Source organism: Coregonus clupeaformis, unplaced genomic scaffold (genome assembly GCF_020615455.1).
Source record: "Coregonus clupeaformis isolate EN_2021a unplaced genomic scaffold, ASM2061545v1 scaf0469, whole genome shotgun sequence".
NCBI classification, from domain to species: domain Eukaryota; kingdom Metazoa; phylum Chordata; class Actinopteri; order Salmoniformes; family Salmonidae; genus Coregonus; species Coregonus clupeaformis.
Window position 1 is genome coordinate 296,792 of NW_025533924.1, and position 7,396 is coordinate 304,187.

Below are 7,396 nucleotides of genomic sequence, written 5' to 3' on the forward strand. Positions count from 1 at the left end.
TTAACTGAAATCCATTCCAGGTGACTACCTCATGAAGCTGGTTGAGAGAGTGCCAATAGTGTGCAAAGCTGTCATCAAGGCAAAGGGTGGCTACTTTGAAAAATCTAAAATATATTTTTATTTGTTGAACACAGGTTATTACATGATTCCATATGTGTTATTTCATAGTTTTGATGTCTTCACTATTATTCTACAATGTAGAAAATAGTAAAAATAAAGAAAAACCCTTGAATGAGTAGATGTGTCAACCTTTGACTGGTACTGTATATATATTATTTATTGAACTCATAGCAGTAATTTCATTGCAATCAGGGCAGCTGGACAGCGGTGAACAAAGGTACTAGGAATGATCTCTGTAAATGAACACACTTGCTAAATAAGATATTGTGATATAGATACTGTAATCTCAGGCCAGGGGTTGTAATATAGATACTGTAAACTCAGGCCAGGGGTTGTGATATAGATACTGTAATCTCAGGCCAGGGGTTGTGATATAGATATTGTAATCTCAGGCCAGGGGTTGTGATATAGATATTGTAATCTCAGGCCAGGGGTTGTGATATACAGTGGGGAGAACAAGTATTTGATACACTGTCGATTTTGCAGGTTTTCCTACTTACAAAGCATGTAGAGGTCTGTAATTTTTATCATAGGTACACTTCAACTGTGAGAGACGGAATCTAAAACAAAAATCCAGAAAATCACATTGTATGATTTTTAAGTAATTAATTTGCATTTTATTGCATGACATAAGTATTTGACACATCAGAAAAGCAGAACTTAATTTTTGGTACAGAAACCTTTGTTTGCAATTACAGAGATCATACGTTTCCTGTAGGTCTTGACCAGGTTTGCACACACTGCAGCAGGGATTTTGGCCCACTCCTCCATACAGACCTTCTCCAGATCCTTCAGGTTTCGGGGCTGTCGCTGGGCAATACGGACTTTCAGCTCCCTCCAAAGATGTTCTATTGGGTTCAGGTCTGGAGACTGGCTAGGCCACTCCAGGACCTTGAGATGCTTCTTACGGAGCCACTCCTTAGTTGCCCTGGCTGTGTGTTTCGGGTCGTTGTCATGCTGGAAGACCCAGCCACGACCCATCTTCAATGCTCTTACTGAGGAGAGGAGGTTGTTGGCCAAAATCTCGCGATACATGGCCCCATCCATCCTCCCCTCAATACGGTGCAGTCGTCCTGTCCCCTTTGCAGAAAAGCATGCCCAACTAATGATGTTTCCACCTCCATGCTTCACGGTTGGGATGGTGTTCTTGGGGTTGACTCATCCTTCTTCTTCCTCCAAACACGGCGAGTGGAGTTTAGACCAAAAAGCTATATTTTTGTCTCATCAGACCACATGACCTTCTCCCATTCCTCCTCTGGATCATCTAGATGGTCATTGGCAAACTTCAGACGGGCCTGGACATGCGCTGGCTTGAGCAGGGGGACCTTGCGTGCGCTGCAGGATTTTAATCCATGACGGCGTAGTGTGTTACTAATGGTTTTCTTTGAGACTGTGGTCCCAGCTCTCTTTAGGTCATTGACCAGGTCCTGCCGTGTAGTTCTGGGCTGATCCCTCACCTTCCTCATGATCATTGATGCCCCACGAGGTGAGATCTTGCATGGAGCCCCAGACCGAGGATGATTGACCATCATCTTGAACTTCTTCCATTTTCTAATAAATGTGCCAACAGTTGTTGTCTTCTCACCAAGCTGCTTGCCTATTGTCCTGTAGCCCATCCCAGCCTTGTGCAGGTCTACAATTTTATCCCTGATGTCCTTAAACAGCTCTCTGGTCTTGGCCATTGTGGAGAGGTTGGAGTCTGTTTGATTGAGTGTGTGGAGAGGTGTCTTTTATACAGGTAACGAGTTCAAACAGGTGCAGTTAATACAGGTAATGAGTGGAGAACCGGAGGGCTTCTTAAAGAAAAACTAAGAGGTCTGTGAGAGCTGGAATTCTTACTGGTTGGTAGGTGATCAAATACTTATGTCATGCAATAAAATGCAAATCAATTATTTAAAAATCATACAATGTGATTTTCTAGATTTTTGTTTTAGATTCTGTCTCTCACAGTTGAAGTTTACCTATGATAAAAATTACAGACCTCTACATGCTTTGTAAGTAGGAAAACCTGCAAAATCGGCAGTGTATCAAATACTTGTTCTCCCCACTGTAGATATTGTAATCTCAGGCCAGGGGTTGTGATATAGATACTGTAATCTCAGGCCAGGGGTTGTGATATAGATATTGTAATCTCAGGCCAGGGGTTGTGATGTAGATATTGTAATCTCAGGCCAGGGGTTGTGATATAGATATAGTAATCTCAGGCCAGGGGTTGTGATATAGATATTGTAATCTCAGGCCACGGGTTGTGATATAGATATTGTAATCTCAGGCCAGGGGTTGTGATATAGATATAGTAATCTCAGGCCAGGGGTTGTGATATAGATATAGTAATCTCAGGCCAGGGGTTGTGATATAGATATAGTAATCTCAGGCCACGGGTTGTGATATATTCTTATTTACTTAATGTTTGATTGAAGTGAACAGTTCAAATGGGACAGCCCCATAGCCTCTGAATGTTTTGTTCCTATGTAAATTATGACGTGGTCCTCTGTAGCTCAGCTGGTAGAGCACGGCGCTTGTAACGCCAAGGTAGTGGGTTCGATCCCCGGGACCACCCATACACAAAAATGTATGCACGCATGACTGTAAGTCGCTTTGGATAAAAGCGTCTGCTAAATGGCATATTATTATTATTGTTATTATGAGTGATCAGGTAAACACTGACCTAGGATGCATCCCAAATGACACCCTATCCTCAATATAGCCCTATGGACGCTGGTCAAAAGTAGTGCACGGTATAGGGAATAGGGTGCAATTTGGGACCCTACCTTAATGTCTGTTTATAATCTATAAGACATTATTAAATAGCTTGTTAACAATTAGTAAATGAACTGTGTATCAATCAGTATTTATAAGTTCATATATTTATTAAAACAAACTACTTAATAATGTTCATAAGAGGTTTATAACTGGACATATAGAGTTAATAACGTGTCTGTTGATACAAGACCATGGCACTGGTGTTTTCAAAATTATGCAGTCATCTTTTGATGAAAAATACTAAATAAAATACAAGTTATTGATTTATTTTAACTCTAAAAAAAATATTAGAACTTGTTGTGAACTTTGATTCATACTGTATGTCTTAAAGGGGCAATTTGGGATTGAACCAACAACAAAGCCCACCCCGCCACTTTTTTATGTAAACAGCTGAGCAATGGGGCTGGAGAAATGGAACCACTCTTAAATTCATAGACAAGAGTTATGGATGCAACGACTGACCATCTATGAGATCAACATAATAGTTTTAACCATGTTTTGAGGCTGTACAGTGTTTGTTTACAATTACATTGTTTACAAACAGTGGAGTAAAACAAGCTTATATTTTGGGTTCTGATCCTGTAAGACAGTTTAACTAAGCTCATGTTTTGCTGCAAAGAGACAGAATCATTAGATCATTTGTTTTGGTACTGTCCATTTGTAGCTTGTTTTTGGACACAGGTCCAGGAGTGGATAAAGGATTGCAATATTTACCTGGAGCTAACCCTGCAAATAGCACTACTGGGTGATCTGAAAAGTCATAGTCAATCGATCAATAACATAATAATACTATTAGCAAAAGATTTTATTTTCAATTCACAATCTGTAGAAACAATGAGAATAGAAAGGTTCAGAACTTTTGTAAAACATCACAGTACAGTTGAAATATATATGGCAAATAGAAATCCTATATGGATGGTGTTAAAAGATAGATGGGAGGTGTTGAATGGAACTGAAGGATGGGACTAATAACAACTAACAACAAACAATAACAAGATAACTAATAATGTAGGCACGCTGTGTCCATAATAAGTGTATGGGTTGTAGGTTGGGAGCTTTTGTGAAGGAGCACAGTTAGAAAGATATGGCATATAGAATGTGTGTATGTATTATGTATGTGGGTGTGGGTGTGTATGTATGTGTGTGTATATATATGTGTATATATATATATATATATATATATATATTTTTTTAACATGGGGGATTGGAAGTGATGCAGACAATTACATTGATGGAAGTTACAATCTATCTGCAATATTATGCTGATCTACCCCCCAATAAATAAATAAAATAAAAAACCTGTCATGGTAAAAACATATTGATACAACAGTAGCTAGGATGCGGAGGCAACAGCTAATGGGGATCCATAATAAATACAAATACAAATACAGTAGGTGAACTTGACACTGTGGACAGACCTAGCTGAAATAAAAACACCCAATTTAATGTCTCCCACCCATTGTCTGCAAAGTCTGCAAAAACACTACAGTGAGTACTGTAGTACTTCTTGTAGTATACGTTAGTATTTACAGTTAGCTATAGTATAAATACTGTAGTAAAAAAACTGTAGTAATTAATGTAGTGTTTTTTACATTTACATTTTAGTCATTTAGCAGACACTCTTATCCAGAGCGACTTACAGTTAGTGAGTGCATACATTATTATAATTTTTTTATACTGGCCCCCCGTGGGAATCGAACCCACAACCCTGGCGTTGCAAACGCCATGCTCTACCAACTGAGCTACATCCCTGCCGGCCATTCCTTCCCCTACCCTGGACCAATTGTGCACCGCCCCATGGGTCTCCCGGTCGCGGCCGGCTACGACAGAGCCTGGATTCGAACCAGGATCTCTAGTGGCACAGCTAGCACTGCGATGCAGTGCCTTAGACCACTGCGCCACTTTTTGCGGATTGTAGTATACTGTAGTATTTACTGTAGTGTTTTTGCGGACTGTACTATACTGTAGTATTTACTGTAGTGTTTTTGCGGACTGTAGTATTTACTGTTGTGTTTTTGCGGAAATTACTGTAGTACAGTGCCTTCAGAAAGTATTCACACCCCTTGACTTTTTACACATTTTGTTGTGTTACAGCCTGTATTTAAAATGTATTTTGTGTCACTGGCCTACACACAATACTCCATAATGTAAAAGCGGAATTATGTTTTAATACATTTTTACAAATTAATAAAAAATTAAAAGCTGAAAAATAAAAAAAATAAGCTCATGTTTTGGCTCTGTATTCCAGCACTTTGGATTTTAAATTATACAATGACTATGAGGTTAAAGTGCAGACTGTCAGCTTTAACTTGAGGGTATTTTCATCCATATCAGGTGAACCAAAAATATTGGGACAAATTCACTTATGTGTATTATAGTAAAAAGTTCAGTATTTGGTCCCATATTCATAGCGCCGCGCAATGATTACATCAAGCTTGTACATCCTTAAATAAGAATAGAATATGTTTCTAAACACTTCTACATTAATGTGATGCTACCATGATTACGGATAATCCTGAATTAATCATGAATAATGATGAGTGAGAAAGTTGGAGGCATAAATATCATTCCCCCCCCCAAAGAGAATGCTAACATCCCCTGTTACCATGCGTGACCCGTACATACGACTAATCAAACTTGGAAGTGAAACAAGCTGCAGGGTTGTAATTGAGCCACTAGACAGGAGGGTGTTCCGATAAAACAACCCTCGGGAGACTAATGACATGGACCAGTTTTTCAGCCTCCTGTTGTGAAATGAAGTTTGATTCTGGAAATGAACCAGTGCCATACCCCAGAGTAACCAGCAGATGGAGCTCTGTGTGTTCTGTACAGAGTGATGAACCAGTGCCATACCCCAGAGTGACCAGCAGAGGGTACTCTGTGTTCTGTACAGAGATATGAACCAGTGCCATACCCCAGAGTGACCAGCAAAGGGTACTCTGTGTGTTCTGTACAGAGAGATGAACCAGTGCTATACCCCAGAGTGACCAGCAGAGGGAGCTCTGTGTGTTCTGTACAGAGAGTACCATTCTACTCATCGCTCTGCTGCAGATAGTTACAAAATCACTTTCCCTGTGCTTGCCTCTGTCTTGCCGGAGAAACCCCTGACGTCAGGCTGCATTCACTGGTGAACAACTGAAATCACTCCACTGGAGAGCGAGGATCCTAGAATCCAGACTGAGGTAAAGTTAAGTCATAGCTGACATGGGTAGGCTGTATATTCCTCTGTGTTATAAGTCATAGCTGACATGGGTAGGCTGTATATTCCTCTGTGTTATAAATCATAGCTGACATGGGTTGGCTGTATATTCCTCTGTGTTATAAGTCATAGCTGACATGGGTAGACTGTCTATTCCTCTGTGTTATAAGTCATTGCTGACCTGGGTAGGGCGGCAGGTAGCTTAGTGGGTAAGAGCGTTGTGCCAGTAACTGAAAGGTCGCTGGTTCTAATCCCTGAGCCGACTAGGTGAAAAATCTGTCGATGTGCCCTTAGTCAAGAGCGTCTGCTAAATGACTAAAATGTAATGTAAAAATGTAGGCTATCTATTCCTCTGTGTTATTGAGGGTGTCACTGTGTGCCCTCCTGTGTTGCTTTCTTTCATTGTCCTCATTGGCTTTGATGAGGGTGAGTTGATGTGTTAGAAACAGTGGGTTTGTGTTATGCAGTAGGGCTATAGAGAACAGTATTCTGAACCCAGGGCCCATATCCACAAAGCGTCTTAGGATCTGCCTATAAGATTATATGGACAGATCCTAGATGAGCACTCCTACTATGAGACTACCCTAGTCCTATAGAGCTGAAGGAGTGGAGAGTAGTCAAATAGTGTCAGGCAGGTGTTGCCCTCTACAGTCAGAACAATGTCAGGCAGGTGTTGACCTCTACAGTCAGAACAATGTCAGGCAGGTGTTGTTCTGACGGTAGAGGTCAACACGATGTCAGGCAGGTGTTGACCTCTACAGTCAGAACAATGTCAGGCAGGTGTTGACCTCTACAGTCAGATCAATGTCAGGCAGGTGTTGCCCTCTACAGTCAGAACAATGTCAGGCAGGTGTTGACCTCTACAGTCAGAACAATGTCAGGCAGGTGTTGACCTCTACAGTCAGAACAATGTCAGGCAGGTGTTGCCCTCTACCATTAGTACAATGTCAGGCAGGTGTTGACCTCTACAGTCAGAACAATGTCAGGCAGGTGTTGCCCTCTACCATTAGTACAATGTCAGGCAGGTGTTGACCTCTACAGTCAGAACAATGTCAAGCAGGTGTTGCCCTCTACAGTCAGAACAATGTCAGGCAGGTGTTGACCTCTACAGTCAGAACAATGTCAGGCAGGTGTTGCCCTCTACAGTCAGAACAATGTCAGGCAGGTGTTGACTACCGTCAGAACAATGTCAGGCAGGTGTTGACCTCTACAGTCAGAACAATGTCAGGCAGGTGTTGACCTCTACCGTCAAAACAATGTCAGGCAGGTGTTGACCTCTACAGTCAGAACAATGTCAGAGAGGTGTTGACCTCT

At 41.2% G+C, this 7,396-nt stretch overlaps 1 long non-coding RNA gene across 1 annotated transcript; it reads left to right on the plus strand.

Annotated features, from left to right (window-relative positions):
* The first annotated feature begins 2,133 nt into the window (after window positions 1-2,133).
* LOC121556132 lies at window positions 2,134-3,538 on the plus strand. Its single transcript, XR_005998086.1, has 2 exons — window positions 2,134-2,603; window positions 2,770-3,538. It is a non-coding gene; the product is annotated as an uncharacterized LOC121556132 (long non-coding RNA).
* Window positions 3,539-7,396: the final 3,858 nt, after the last annotated feature.